Raw genomic sequence first — 17,026 nt, forward strand, 5'->3', positions numbered from 1 at the left:
GCAAGTGACTCCAACTCTCTCTTCCTCATACAACATTCACAGCCCTATCACAGCTGGTGGGCACCTACAGCCCACATGAGGGATGGCCATAGAGTGCCTGGTTCTGGTGGCCAGAGGAGACTGCACTTCTGGGCCACACAGAATAGCTTCTAAAGAACACCACTCTTTCAAGACCAAGGCTCTCCAGTAGAGTCTTCAGACAACTGGTGCCCAAGTCCCAGGAACATCCTCCTCTCCTCAATCATGGTTTGTGGTCTTGTCATCAGCAACCTGAATCTCAAACCTGGGGGGGTGCCTCAGAGTGCTGGGCAAGGTGGCCCTGGACACCAAGAGCTTCGTGCTGAACTGGGCAAAGATGGCAACAACCTGTGCCTACACTTCAAACCCCGCTTCAATGAGCACGGGGACACCAACACCATCGTGTGTAACAGCAAGGATGGCGGGGCCTGGGGTGCCGAGCAACAGGAGTCTGTCTTCCCCTTCCAGCCTGGAAGTGTTGTGGAGGTATGCATCTGCTTCGACCAGGCAGAGCTAACCATCCAGCTGCCTGGTGGATACAAATTCAAATTCCCCAACTGCCTCAACCTGGAGGCCATCAACTACCTGGCGGCCAATGGCGACTTCAAGATCAAGTGCGTGGCCTTTGAGTGAAGCCAGCCGGCCCATGGCCCCCAATAAAGGCAGATGCCTTTGCTCCCCCTGGAAAAAAACTGACGGAGGTATCCGCTTTCCATAATACATGTAGACAAACACAGAGAGACAGGCAAAACAAGGAGACAGAGAAATATATTCCATATCAAAGAACAAGGCAAATCCCCAGAAAAATACTTTAATGAATCAGAGATAAGCAACCTACTTGACAAAGCATTCAAAATAATGTTCATAAAGACACTCACTCCCAGTGCAGCCAAAATTAAATTAATTAATATAAGAAAGAAAATTAATTATAAAAAAAAAAAAGACACTCACTGATCTCAGGAGAAGAAAGGGATGAACGTGGCAAGAAGCCAACAAAGAGAAACTATAAGAAAGTACTGAAGAGAAGTTATAAGTGAAATGAAAAACACATTGGAAAAAGGTTCAACAGCAGAATGGATAAAACAGAAGCAGATTGGGAGTCTGGGACTGACATGTACACACTGCTATTTTTAAAATAGGTAACCAACAAAGACCTACTGTATAGCACAGGGAACTCTGCTCAATATTCTGTAATAACCTAAATGGGAAAAGAATTTGAAAAGGAAAGATACATGTATATGTATAACTGAATCACTTTGCTGTACACCTGAAACTAACACAACATTGTTAATCAACTAAAAACAAAAAGAAGCACAAAACAAGCTGAAAGACAAAGCAATGGAAAACACCCAGACAGAGCAGCACAATGTAAAAAAAGAATTAAAGAAATGAGGATAACATAGGGGACCCTGGAACAACATCAAGTGGAATAACATTTGCATTATGGGGGTTTCAAAAGGAGAAGAGGAAGAGAAAGAGAAATTTCTTTAATTTGTATTTAAAGAAATAATGGCTGAAAACTTTCCTAATCTGGGGAAGGAAACAGATATTCAGTTCCAGGAAGCCCAGAGTGTTCCAAATAAGACAAACCCAAAGAGCAACACACTGAGACACATTGTTATTTAAATGGTAAAAGTTAACGATTAAGAGAGAATTGTAAGAAGAAAGAAGCAAGAAAAAAAACAACTTATTATGTACTAGGGACAACCGATAAGGCTATCAGCACATTTTTCAGCAGAAATTTTACAGGCCAGAAGGGAGTGACATGACATATTCAAAGTGCTGAAAGGAAAAAAACTGCCAAACAAGAATTCTCTACCTGGCAAGGTTATCATTCTGAATTAAAGAACAGATTAAGGTTTTATAGATAAGCAAAAGCTAAAAGAGTTCATCACCACTAAATTGGCCTTATAAGAAATGTTAAAGGAACTCCTCCAAGCTAAAAAGAAAAGGCACTAATTAATAAGAAAACATATGAAAGCAAAACTTTCACCGGAAAAGGTAAATAAATGCTAGAGATAGTAAATCAATCTCTTATAAAACAAGTAGCAAAGTAAAAGTCAAAAGTAGTAAAATTAATTAAAAATACAATAATTATTCAAGGGATACATAAAATAAAAAGATGTAAAACGAGTCATCAAAAATATAAAATTAAGGAGGTGTTAAAATATAAAGCTTTGGAATGTGTTCAAAATGTAAATAAATGAATAAATAAACAAATAAATGGAAATAGATACTGTACTCATAGATTGGAAGAACCAAAATTGTGAAAATGTCCATACTACCGAAAACAATCTACCAATTCAATGTAATCCCTATCAAAATACCAATGGTATTTGTCACAGAACTAGAAAAAAAAATCCTAAAATTTGTGTAGAGCCATAAAAGATCCCAAATAGCTAAAGCAATCTTGAGAAAGAACAAAGCTGGAGGTATCACAATCCTTGATTTCTAACTGTATTACAAAGCTACAGTAGTACGTTACTGACACAAAAACAGACACATAGATCAATGGAATATAATAGAGAGCACAGAAATAAACGCATGTACTAATGGTCAATTAGTCTACAACAAAGGAGGCAAGAATATACAGTGGGCAAAAGACAATCTCTTCAATAAGTAGTTTTGGGAAAACTGAACAGCTACACGCAAAAGAAACAGGGCCACTTTCTTACCACATATACACAAATAAACTCAAAATGGATTAAAAACTTAAATGTGAGACCTGAAATCATAAAAGTCCTAGAAGAAAATGTAGGCAGGAAGCTCTTTTACATCAATCTCAGCAACATTTTTTGAATATGTCTCCTCAGGCAAGGGCAATAAAAGCAAAATAAACAAATGGGACTACATCAAACTAAAAAGCTTTTTCACAGCAAAGGAAACCATCAACAAAACAAAAAAGGCAACCTACTGGATGGGAAAAGATATTTGAATATGACATATTCTGTAAGGGGTTGATATTCAACATATATAAAGAACTCATACAACTCAATATCAAGAAAAGAAACAACCCAATTAATAAGTTGACAGAGGACCTGAATAGACATTTTTCCAAAGAAGACACAGAGGGCTTCCCTGGTGGCGCAGTGGTTAAGAATCCACCTGCCAATGCAGGGGACATGAGTTCGAGCCCTGGTCCGGGAAGATCCCACAGGCCGTGGAGCAACTAAGCCTGTGTGCCACAACTACTGAGCCTGAGCTCTAGAGCCCACGAGCCACAACTACTGAGCCCACGTGCCTAGAGCCTGTGCTCCGCAACAAGAGAAGCCACTGCAATGAGAAGCCCGCATACCGCAACAAAGAATAGCCCCCGCTCGCTGCAACTTGAGAAAGCCCGTGCACAGCAACGAAGACCCAATGCAGCCAAAAATAAATAAATTAATTAATTAAAAAAAAAAAAAGAAGACATAGAGATGGCCAATAGGCACATGAAAAGATGCTCAACATCACTAATCATCAAGGAAACGCACATCAAAACCAGGATATACTACCTCATACCTGTCAGAATGGCTATTATAAAATAGACAAAAAACAAGTGTTGGTAAGGGTGTGGAGAAAAGTCCTCATGCACTGTCTGTAGAAATGCCTATTGCAGTTACTATGAAAAACAGTATGGCGATTCCTTAAAAAACTAAAAATAGAACTACCACTAGTGATCAAGCAATTTCACTTCTGAACATTTATTCGAAGGAAACAAAAGCACTAATTCAAAAAGATACATGCACCCCTATGTTCATTGAAGCCCTATTTACAATAGCCAAGACATGGAAGCAACCTAAGGGTCCAAGGATAAATGAATGGATAAAGAAAATGTGGTACATATACATACAATGGAATGTTACTCAGCCATTTAAAAAAAAAAAAAAAGAAGAAATCTTGCCATTTGTGACAATATGGATGGACCTAGAGTGTATTATGCTAAGTGAAATAAGTCTGTCAGAGAAAGACAAATACCTATAATTTCAATTTATATGGAATCTAAAAAACAAAGCAAATGAACAAACAAAACAAAGCAGAACAGACTCAAAGACACAGAGAACAAAACTGGTGGTTGCCAGAGGGGAGTGGGGTGGGGGGTGGGGAATGGGTGAATTAGGTAGAGAGAATTAAGGAGTACAAACTTATTGCTATAAAATAAACAAGGCATGAGGATATAATGTACAGAATAGGGAATATAGTCAATAATATTGTAATACCTCTGTATGGTAACAAGATTTATTGTGGTGATTATTTTGTAATATATAAAAATACCAAATCACTATGTTGGACACCTGAAACAAATATAATATTGTACGTTAATTATAATTCAATTAAATAAATAATTTTAGAAATAATGAAATGTCTTGAAAAATACTTTGTTTCATCTCCTTTATATTCTGTACTAATGGTAAAGCTTTAAGAGAAGTGAGGTAGGCAGGATTCTAACATGGCTGCCAAGATTCCCACTTTACTGGTGAATAAACCCAGTATAATCCCCCAGTGAGAGCCAAATGGATCAGCAAACAGGAAACATCATGGACTCTTTAGGAAAACATATGTAGTTTAGGCTTATTAGATTATAATAAGGCAGAAGCTGGCAAACATAAGATGTAAAGGAAGATGGAGACCAAATAATAAATGAAGAGGCGAGATCTTATTCTGCAGTCAATGGGAACAGTGAGAACACATAAAATAGGAATAGAGGGGAGAGTAGTAATTAATCTTTCTTAACTATGGTCTTGTTGTTTGTTTTTTTTTTTGAGGGGCAACAACTGAAACTTTAATAGTAAAAATAGATCTCATTCCCTTAGGAATTCAGGAAAGAAGTCTGAAACCCAGTATGGAAATGGCACTTTGGAGAGACTTTGTAGCCAGTTGTCTAACTCTACTTAAGTAGGTTCTAACTTCTGATGTAGTATTAACATATCCATAACAGGAGCTATTGACCACTACACATATATCTCATCTTTCTATTAGTATCTGATCTAACATCATTGCTTAAAATTTAAGAGTTAAGAGATGTTAATATGTTAACAAGTCTGATAGTAATTTCAATTTGATATTAAAAGACAGTTTTGTCAACCTGCAGGCCCTGTGGTGAGAATGCGAATCAATAGGCTCACTATATTAGAAGAGAAGAAATTCTGAAAATTTTAGCTGTGGTATTTAAATGCATATTCATGAAGGTAAAATTGAAGACATTAGTGAAATGTGAAAAATACATATAATTACAAAATTATGTGTTAGTTAGACCCTAGAAGATTTATGCTATATACTAAAGAATAGTATAAGAATGAGTAACATATTTAAATGGGAAAGAAGAAAAAATCTGTTCAACTTAAATCAACCCAAACTAGTAATTTATTTGGGAAGCACACATATCATAGGCTCTTGATTCAGAAAGTGTTGGATTTCAATTCTTCCTTTTATAATTTGCCACCTATTAGATCATGGGAAAAATATATAAGTGCTTCTAACTTGTCTTTTTCTCTTTAAGAATAACAGGAAAATATGGTTTTCCACATTTAAATCATTAACCTAATACTGGACAAAACTTACAATCAATATTGTTTTCATCTAAATATCACAATAATACCTAAAAGCCTATTAATCTTTTTAATATGGTTATTATCTTTCAAAGGAAAGTCACTTTTTAAAGTCATGATATTTAGTAAGCAAGCTTCTCTGTATTACTTGAGTTTATTTAATTTTACGCTAGAGACATTTATATAAATTTCTATCAGAAGTATTACTTGAATGTTAAATATTATGTTGCAAAGATGATGGGCTGACTTCACCATCATCTTAAAATGCTCATAGTGTATAAGGCATCCATAAGAGCAGTTTCTTTCTATAGCTGTGAATGTTCAAGCAAGTGTATGTTGTGATCTGACCTGGATTATACACAGAGCAAGAATGACAAATCCAGGATGAAGACCAGAGCAGCTTCAAACTTAATCCACTACTCTATAGCGAGTTACGCGATTTTTGAAGAACCTGGCTAATTCCGCGGGAACTTATGTTAGACTAGCTTATGTAATTAATTCTGCATAAAAGACAAAAATACTGATGGTTCAGTATTCTACAGATCTGTGGGCATTGTATTCTCCTGGGTAATTGCATGAGCAAAGAGAAAAAGACATAGCTTCCTCCTCACTTTCTCCTTAAAAGAAAAGAAAAGATAAAAAGAAAAAAGAGGGAGCTCCCTGGTCTAGTTCTTAGGATTTGGTACTTTCACTGCAGAGGTCCAGGTTCAATTCCTGGTTGGAGAACTGAGATCCCCACAAGCCATGTTGTGTGGTGCAGCCAAAATTAAAATTAAAATTAAAAAAATGTAAAGTGCTTCTGAAGATCTGTAATAAGATGGTTAAAAAAAAAAAGAAAACAGTAAAAAAAAAAGGAACAAAAAAAATCCAGTCTTTAATAAATAAAACTAAAGATATTACTAAAGGACAGTATTTTTCAAGCTTACTTTTAAAATTGAGCTTATAAATTCAGATAAACAGAGTTTTTAATTATTGCATTTTAAAAATTGCAAACTAATTGCATTTAAGTAATTAAATATATTTGTCTTCTAGAAAAAACATGCGACAACTATACATACACACGCTTATGTCTGGAATTTATTCTATATGTCTTTGCTGCTCTTTGTATTCAATTGTTTCTGACAATTAATGGGAATGCACATGCTCCTAAATTATACTGAAAGCCTAGTGTTTGGAAATAAAATTTTGGTAGCTGAAGTTATCTATTTATTTTTGTACATATAGTATACATATAGTGTTTGTAAAGTGCAATAAAATATTTAAGGAATTAAGGATATTAATAAGTAAAGATAGACATCTGAAAAATTTGATAAGAAAGATTAATTTAAAAGTATGAAATTGTAGATGAAATTATATTTTAGTTATAAAAGTAGTTTACAAATTTTTAGAAAATACATGTAAATGATTTCAAGATTCAAAAGGATTAGTGATGTCAAAAGGAATAATTAATATGTATCATTGTCTCAAATTTACAAAAGTTTGAGAGTCATTATCACAAGAATAATTTTTAGAGAAATGTGGAACACAGAGGGAAAGAGTAGGAATTTCATTTGTCTCAACTTGATTTTTACAATGCAGAGACCCTGATGACCCACTTGAACAATTTGGTTTCCAAAACTATCAGTTATAATAATTAATCTTCATGATTCCATTGCTAAATACAGTGCTTACCAGTGTAGTGTGTGATGTATTGAATTTTTCTTCAATAATTGTATTTAGTGGATCACTTACACTAGCTATTTTGACAAAACAAGTTCAAATAACCTGAGATATTTAGCACTGAACCATCAGTTGTTTTACAAAGATAAACACATAAAACTAGTTATTTTGAAATCACAGTTCTCTTAGGTATCTTTTTCAAAGTTATTTTTGTAAAATGTCTTCAGGTGCTGCACACTATGCTAATTTAATATATGTTTAGTCACTCTAAAAGAATGTCTGAATCAGTGTCAGAATTTAGTGAGAACTTTGTAAATTTACACTGAATTATTTAATGTGATTTAGAAATCTGACATAATCTGTTGGTTCTAAAATAAGTTGTACTGAATGTAAAAAACACTCTTTAAAGTCCATGACTTCACTACTTAAAGTTTACATATCACAACACATTCTTTAAAGATTTCATGAGTCATAAATACTAAGTAATGTATAGAAAGGGAATATGTGATAACGTATCTACTTTTTGCTTGAAATAACTGTTGGGTGTTCCCTATGTGTTCTCATTTTCTCTCGGCCCAGCTTGGTACAGTGTCTTACTCTTACTGTCAAGAGTATGATACATGTTTTAAGTTTACTCCGTTTGGTTCTACAGCATAGATACGTTAAGCTCATTTATGCAGTTCAAATTTTCCTTTATATAGTTTGCAGTGTAAAAGACATTGTATGGTTAAGGGCCTTATCAAGTACTGAATTTTAAATATAGTGAAATCTGTATCTATAGTGTTTGTTTATACAGTATGCCGAGTCCTTGAAACCTACATATAAGCAGCAGTATGCTTTGACTCTTATGAAGTATTAATTTTGAGTTTTGCTTTAAAATTTTAATGTCTTCATTAGAAAAAAAAAACATAGCTACCTGTATATTTTAGAGTAATATTAATTTTAGATTAATTAGATTAATTTTTAAGTTTTTTTTTTTTTATTGTGGTAGACTAAATGTCTTTCTAGAAAGAGGTCATCCAAGCATATTTGTACTCATCACAGAAAAGTTCAAAACTCCAAGGAAAAAAAAAAAGAACAAAACTCCACACTATGGAAGGGCTACTTGTGTTTGCTTCGTCCCAGGCACAGTATATGTCAGTCATCAAATGTGCCAAGAATTTTCTTGCCTTGAGGCCTTTTCATCTGCTGTTATGTCCAGTTAACTACTGCCATCTAATCACACAGGTCTTAATTTAACTATCTCTTCCACAGGGAGGACTAATCTAAATGTCATATGTGTTTGTTACATCCTATGCTACAACTTTAGAGCACTTATTATTCTTTTGAAATTACGTAATTAGTCTGATTATTTAATCTCTCTCTACCCATTATCTGTAAGATCTATGAAGGCAATAATCCTGCCTATTTGCTTTTCACTGGATGTCCCAGAATAGACCATGGGTTTAGTAGTAGTCTATTAAATAAATACTTCTTACGTGAATAAATAAAAGAATGTGAAAAGTTTTCTACATAGAATCAAAGTAAAGTTACTTATTGCAATGGTAATATATGACAAAATTTGTTTTCAAACTTGGTGTCTTAGTAAAAATTCACAGTTTGTGTCTATGTCCACATACCTATATTACAAGTAGCAGGGTTTAGCTAGATAAAACTCATGTTATGAAAAGATGGGAATGTGAGGATGGTAAAGATAAGATCAGAGATGATTTTAAGAGTCTCTATAAAGGGAAAAGTCTGGGTTAGAACTGAGATTTTGATCCATAGGGATTGTTTCTCTCAACAGAAAAAGAAAGACACAGGATTAGGAATAGATTTAGGAATGTTTTAAAATGAGTTTCAATTTAGACTATTTTGGAGAAAATTGTGCCAGGTTTGTAGGGCATCCAGTTATAAATCTCTAACATGCAACTCCAGATGTGGAACTATAATTCATGGGCTGAAATAGAGATAGAGATAGAAATAGATCGATAGAGAGAGAGAGACTTGATTTACAGGAACTTAGTCAAAAGTCAAAACAATAATAGCATATTCCTGTTTTGTCAGAGGCATTCTCTATTGGTTGCAAGAGCAGAAAATTGCAGAGTGACTGTTGTTCCTTGGCAAAATCCCTAGGAGGCTGAATGGCTAGGTATTTTCAGAATAACAGAAAGTAATTCTAGTTCATCAAAATTACATAAAACTGAAAATCCTAGTCAGGGTGGCACACCTTTCTGTGATTTGTCACCTGAGCTTAGATCATAAAAACACATGAAGTCAAAAGTTTAAAAATGAAACTTAACAGTTTAGATATGGATCAGGACACTCTACTGAATAGGTGCCTTTTGAAATTATAAAAATGAAGCAAATGAATAAAATAAAAGCAGTGAGCATGAAGGCTTTAATAAAACTGTGGTTTGACTTGGCATGTCATAAATGTCAAAAGGGGAATCCAAAGACATTTATTACTAAGGCCCTACAGCTCAAATAAAATCTGCTAACTATTGGTCTTTGTACAAAAGTAAGGAGAACAAAAAATGGTAAATGCAATCCCAGCTGTATTGGAGTCATAGATTATAACAAAATAACAAAAGCTTTCCTTACCTATTATTTTGCAAGTGGAAATGTAGGGACAAAAGAGATCTTTGTTATTTCTCTGAGCTCTGAAAAAAGACACTGTCTGCGGTATGTTATAGATTCTTGTATATGTAGTTCAATACCTCTGGGGTGTAAAGAATATATACTCTGAAATGGCATAAACGGCCATCCCTCTTTTTATACATTAAGAATGTGATGCTGCTTGTTAAGCTTTCCAATAGTTAATGTCATACAGTGTGCTTTTACTTCTGGATTTGGCAATGAGAAGATGGAGAAATGAGGAGTTCTAGTAAATCTCCATGTAAGTGTGACACAGTTTTCATCTCTACTTTCTGTCATAATGCCTGTGGGTAAAATAGAGTAATACAATGGAAGATGGGTGTGCCCCAAGAATAAAATCACCTACATCAGAAATCTGTCAGAGACCTTACCAAGATTATCCCAAATGTGCTTCGAGCAAAGGGTATTTGACATAAAGGGTAAATGAAGACAGGGTGAATGAAAGTCATTTTCAGCCTCTTTATGTCTGAATTTGTTATTTTTTTTTGTGTGTGGGTTTTTTTAGCCATTCCATTAGAATACATCAGTTGTTGTTTAGCCTACAGCTACATTCACCTAAATAATTAGAAAAATATCTTTGTCTTCCTATTTGCCTTTGCATCCTTTTCTCCAGAAGGTATTACATCAATATAAGCTGATCAATCTCTGTCTCATTATTTCTAAGAATGATAGTATTATGCCAGACAATAATCCTTAGTTTAAATACTATCATGATTACAATAATAGAAAAGACCTACAATTTTCTGAACAAAGTATTACATGACTTTTCAAATATGCAATATTTATGCATGCTGAATTTGTACTCAAAAAACTAAATATATCTTGATTTCTCCAAAATTACATTTTAAAAGTGTTGTTATTAACTGAACAAATTATCCATCAGTGTTAATGCATACTTCCTTCCCAATATTACAGTGAATGCACTTCCATCTCCCTTATACTAAGTGCTAGAATTTGTTTCAGGGGAAATGTTTGAACTACATATAAAAATGCCTGTAACTATCCTGAAATTCCACCATAGAAAGTTAAGTGTTTATGACTTAGCTTGAAAAGTACTATGTCAGACCTTGAATTTACTTTTGGAAAATATGTGGCTAAAGTTGGTAGACTTAAAATAACATAAGGAGATAGACACTGCTTTTTGAACAAGAAATATCATTAACCCTTTTAATCTTAAAACTAGTAATCTAACATTTTGGGAGGCAGGGCTAGTATAGATAAATTAATTCCCATAAACTATTTAAAATAATTTTACATATAACTAAACTAAATTTAATTCTACTTGGCTTGGATTTCTTTTAAATTCTTCATGGCTGAAGTAAAAAAAAAAATTGGTTAATACCCGAAATAACAACTTAATATATTTATCTTTTTTTGTGGAGCCTGTGTGAAATGTTGGCATGTTAAAATGTGACTTTGACAGTTTCATGAATTAAATTTAGGAAAAACATTTTAAAACTAATTCTATTTGTAAAATTTATTTATAAAGATCTCTCTCTATATATCTATATATATATATAAAATAGATAGATACAAACACACTTTAATTTTCTGAGTTCCCTGTCTTGTTAACAATTTCTTCCTAAACCTTTGCATATACATATAATATTCTAAATTTTATTCTAAGACTGCTAATTGTTAATGGTTGGTGTTAATGTGATTTAATCCATTAATTTATCAAGAATTTAGTTTTAATGTACAGTGTAAAGAATAGATCCAACTTTGTTTTTATCAAGATTCATAATCACTTGTGCCAGCATAATTTTCTTAATGAAACTACATTTTCAACTGAATTAAAATAGTCAACTTTGTCATCCATGTATATGTCGGTATATATTTGGGAGATTTCTATTCTATTGCATTAGTATATCTGTCAATTCTATAACAGTACTGCATAGTTTTATTGGCAGTTACTTTATATTATGTTTCAATATATGGTAAATCTGGTAGCTTTTGACTGGTCTATTTTTTAAAAATAATTTTAATGGCCATTCTGTAACCTTTGATTTACTTCTTGCATGAAAAATTAAGATGTTTTATCCAATTTTGATACGTTGGGATTTAACTGAAGTTACATTAACTAATAAACCTATAATACTAACAATTATACTAGAAATAGCTAAGGAAAGTAAATTGATGTTCTTCAGATAAGTTACAGCCCTTAAAAAAAGTTACTTGAACTTTTAAACAGCTAGGGCTTGCTGTTAGTAATTCCAAATTAACCTCTCTTCTTCATTACCTTCTATAAATAAAAAAATTTTTTAAACTTACTATTACTGCAACTAGGTTTTACTTTCTGGTAATAAGTGTCTCCCAGTAAACACAAAGAAAATTTCCTTCATAGACAATATCTTAACGTATTCATAAAAAAGTGACCCCAAGTATTACGTAGAAGTTTTAACATCTGGTATAATGAGGAAATGAACACTTCCAAACTTTTATCATCTCCTTCAACTCGAATTTTAGGTTCTAGGTACACACCTAATATACCCAAACATACTTTGTGGTATGAAGATAGAATTTAAAAAAAAGGAATGCGTATTTACCTTCCCCCTAATTAACTTACAATAAAAAGACATTGCAAATATGTTTAGAGAACTCTATGATAAATTGTAATATAAGTTTCATTGAATTTCACATATTGAGATCATTTAAAAATTGTATCTTACATAACAGCATTATTGAAAACTGATAATAACATGTTTTGCATGTAAAGATTTACTTGACTTTTTCCTTACTATTTTTGGAGAATAATGATCTCATATGAGTAGCTGATAGACTTTCCTAACTTGTATACCAGGAAACTCAGAGTAAACCTTTTACCTGTTTCCTGTTCTTTTCCTCAGACTTTTTTCCCCCCCAAGTTTATGGTGCCTCAAATTATTTTCAGAAATAGATGAAAAGTTAGAAGTAAATATACAGGTAAAACAAGTGAACAATTATCAAATGGCAGGATTACTAGGGAACCCTGTATTATTGCATTTGCTTCTGGTGCTGGCAAAACACATTAGATCAGGCAGACTTAACTGTGATTACGAAAGGGTCTAAATACTTGGTAAGGAAACAGGTCTCTGGTTCTCTTACAATTTCCTGTTGCTATTGGTAACCAATCAATGAGAGATTTAAGTATTAAAAGGACCTAAAACTTGATCCAGTAGCTTAAAACAGGGTTCCTAGAAGTAAAATGTCCAAGCTCTTGCCCACAATTTTGATATGATTCCTCTCAAGGGGGTAAAATTACATGTTATTTAGCTTCATTGTCTTCGCCAACATCTAAGAAAATATCCAGATATTTTTCTCTAACTTCAAAACAGAGAACAACAGCTGATTATTCTGCCTTAAATTTTTTTTACGTAACCAAATTGACTCTTTCATTAATCAACTTTATCTGAAAGTTCCAGGTTTACTAGAATTTGTAGAAACCCAGAATATTCCTGCAAAAAAGTCTGCCCATACAGCCTTAATATTATTCATACTTTTCCAAAAGTTTAAATGTCTTTCAGTCAACTTGGTAATAAAGTTCTGAAATTTTTTTTAAGTTGAATTTATATAATCTTGAAGAAAAGAATGTTTGTGAAGACCATATTCTTTTTCCAAAATTAAAGTCAGAAATGTACTACTCAAAGTTATCTGATGTGAGAAAAATTGAACTCAAAGTGCCTTAAAAGACATGCAGTGTAAGATTATATGAATTTTTCTATATTTCTCTGTGTCAAATAATACTGAATAAACATATTTATTCTGACCTATCTAGCCAAGTGAGTTCCACCAAATCAATATGCTGGTGGTAATCCCTAAGTTTCCAAAGATTTCTCAGAACATCTGGGAGAGTTGAAAACATGTATATGCTATTTCAATTTCTGTACATCCTGGATTAATATCTAAATCTGGGAATTGGTAACTGCCTAATCTTCACATTTAATTGTGCAAAATCTTTAATGATTAGGGCTTAACACACCAATTAACAACAGTTTCCCTGAAAATACAAAAGGAAGACAAAATGAAGAACATTTCCAAAACTCTAAGACCAATGTCCTTTCTTTTCAGAATCCATTTTAATAAAATATTGAATGAATACAATGTACCTCTACTACTTTTCCTCTTCCTAGAGAAAGAATCCTTCATGTGAATTCAAAGCCCAGTTACCATAAATGCTTTATTATTTCAATACCATCTATTCCATGATTAAAGTCCTAAGATAAAATGCCATTAGGATTGATAGCACTTTGAAATAAATTCACTTGAAGGCACCATCAAATATTTTCTGAAAATCAAAAGGGTGGAATAGAATTCAAGAAAACTGGAGACTGAGTATTTCACTCTTGAAATGTAGAGATATGGGCAAAGAAAGAGGAGATAATTGCTGCTGGCCTCAATTTATTGATAGTTTAGACTTTTACCTAGACTTAGTTTCCTTCTTTTTGACATTTGTGCATTAATGTCTCTGTGTGGTGTCCTATAGATGGAAGATTTTTATGTACATATGTATATGATTACGGAAAAAGTCTGGAAGGAACTCAGAAATAAAGAAAGGATCTACTTCATTCCATCCCTGTTACACATTTTTGTGAAATAGTCAACACACGATGTGAGAATCATTAACAGACATATGCCACCAGTGCAAATAGAAAATGTTCTAATTCATCCATTCATTTATTCAGTCAATCTGTTGCTCAACAAATACACATTTTGTATCTCTTCTGTATAGGATCTAGAGACAGAATGGTGAGTTAAAACAACATTTCTTGTTTTTGTAGAATTTAATGGAGGAGGTAATTATAATAAAGCAGCCATATGCATACTGTAGATTTATAATTCCAATCTGTAATCATTGCTACAAAGAGAAAGTAGAGAATGAAAGAGTTTATCAATGTGCCTGACTTAGGCCAGGGGGCAGTGGACAACAGAAGCTTACCTAGATAACTGACGTTTCAGCTGACATTTGAAAGATGAGCAGTTATTTCTCTCATCTCTAAAATAGGTAAGAGCCGAACATGCAGAGAATTAATGCCAGGATTTCTTTTCAGAGTCAGGGGAGATTCAGATTAATTTATTTCATTGCAACATAGGAAAGCTATGGCGGGTGCACTGTATCCATGCTGGGTTAATTTCTTTGGGCAGGCTGCCACAAGCCCATTAGAGAGGATTTGTCTTTCCTTCTTTCCTTTGCTTTTTCTTTGCTTGTATGTTTTGTTCTCCCTGTAGCCAACTTCCTAAGACTTTCACCTAATCTCCAGCTTCGACTATTATCCTCATATGGTTGATTCTTAAACCTATTGTTTCAGCCCAAACTAATCTCAGTGATTTCAGCCTTAAATGTACAACTTCCTAATGGATGTTTTTACTTGGATATCCTAATCTTTCCTTAAATATAATATATCTGATGAAAGCTTCTCATTTCTCCCTCCTTCCTTATTCCCTATGGTTGTCTGAACCTGGAAAATTTAGGATAACATTGGTCCTTCTCATAATCACTCACTCATTTATTCATTCTCTTCCCCACTTCTCTTTGTATGTAATGTGTGTGTGTGTGTGTGTGTGTGTGTGTGTGTGTATGTATCTAGGTGTGTCAGTTCTTTGACTTTTCTTTATGATTTTCTATGTATGCCACCTCAATCAATATAATACAAATTTGTTTTTTGTTTTTTTATTTGTTTTGGATTGACTTTTACATAAATGGAATCATACCAAATATATTCATTTAATATTTATCCAATATGTTGAGTGTAGCTCTAATTCTTTCATTTTCTTTGTAGTATAGAATTGTATGAATATACTACAACCATTTTATCCATTTTAAAATTGTTGGACCTTTGAGTTACTTCCAGTTTATGGCTATCACAAAGAACTGCAAAGGTTAGTTTTGTAAATGTCTCTTGGGGTTCATATAATGGAAATGTCCTTATCTCTGCAGTCCAAAGTGGTAGCTACTAGTCATACATGGCAAAATAGCATTTGAAATGTGGTTAGTGTAACTGAGGAATTAAATTTTTTAGCTTGGTTTTATTTAAATTTGAATTTAAACCACCACATGTAGCTACTTGCTACTGTATTGGACAGTGCAAGTCTATGGCAAATACCTAGAAGTAAAAATTCTGGGTCATATGGTATGTTCATCTTCAAATATTCTAGATAATGTCACACAATTTTCCAAAATGGCTGCAAAAATTTCCACAATAATGTAAGGAAATTCCTATTAATTATCATCTTTGCCAGCACTGGGCACTGTCAGACTTTTACATTTTTCTCAATACGATCAGTGTAAAATGCTATTTTATTTCAATTTTTTTTTGCCTCTTGCTGATTATTAATGAATTGAATATCTTTTCATATGTTATTAATTTTCTTAAATGTATGTGCTTTTGAGTGTGTGTGTTCACGTGCATGTGTATGCATGGGTTGCCTGTTAAGTAATTTATCTTTCTCTTTAGTTGTCTAGCTTGTTCCCCCAAAAGGCAGGTGTTCCTATATATTCTAGAATTAGTTCTTTCTTTTTGGGGGGGAGGGGTAACATGTTACAAATACCATTTTCTTCCTCTTTTTGAATTCTCTTTCCACTCTTCATATGTGTATTTAATGAATGAAAGTTTCTTAATGCAGGCAAATCTATAAATAAATGCCTATTAAGTAAATATATATTTATATTGAATTTCCTCAGATCACCAAAAACTATTAATTTGCATAAGTTCCCAGAAGTCCAGCCAATATTATCCTTACCCACCCTCAATTCTAATTTGAACTATCTTCTGTTAATGGGCTATCCTCACTTATTCCCTGTATGTCTCACTCTCTCATTCAACCACCATTCTCATTCTCTGTAAGGTATACTCCATTAGGCTAACTGGAGCACTTGTGCAAAATTTAAAACCCACAGAACCAGACTATTGCACCTCCAAATACAGGTTGCTATTCATGGCTCTGGGATTTACTAGAATCAAGAAGCCCAAGTCTTACTAGTCTTGAGCACACTCATTTGTTGATATATCAATGGGCCTTGTATTTCTTCCATTTGCAACTCTATTTTCCAAATTAGTGTGACTCATACTCTCTCCAATGACTCTGTCTTCTGAGAGAGGAGCTCCTCCAATCAAGAACATCTATAGGATCTGAAAAAAATCATGGTCTTAGAGCCCTTGAAATTTAATGACTGTTTAACCCAGTATTGTCCTGTAATAGTCTGGAGT

At 33.4% G+C, this 17,026-nt stretch overlaps 1 pseudogene; it reads left to right on the plus strand.

Annotated features, from left to right (window-relative positions):
• Nucleotides 1–243: 243 nt before the first annotated feature.
• LOC132366555 (galectin-1-like) lies at nt 244–696 on the plus strand (annotated as a pseudogene).
• The last annotated feature ends 16,330 nt before the right edge of the window (nt 697–17,026 follow it).

This window comes from Balaenoptera ricei, chromosome 5, assembly GCF_028023285.1.
Source record: "Balaenoptera ricei isolate mBalRic1 chromosome 5, mBalRic1.hap2, whole genome shotgun sequence".
NCBI lineage: Eukaryota > Metazoa > Chordata > Mammalia > Artiodactyla > Balaenopteridae > Balaenoptera > Balaenoptera ricei.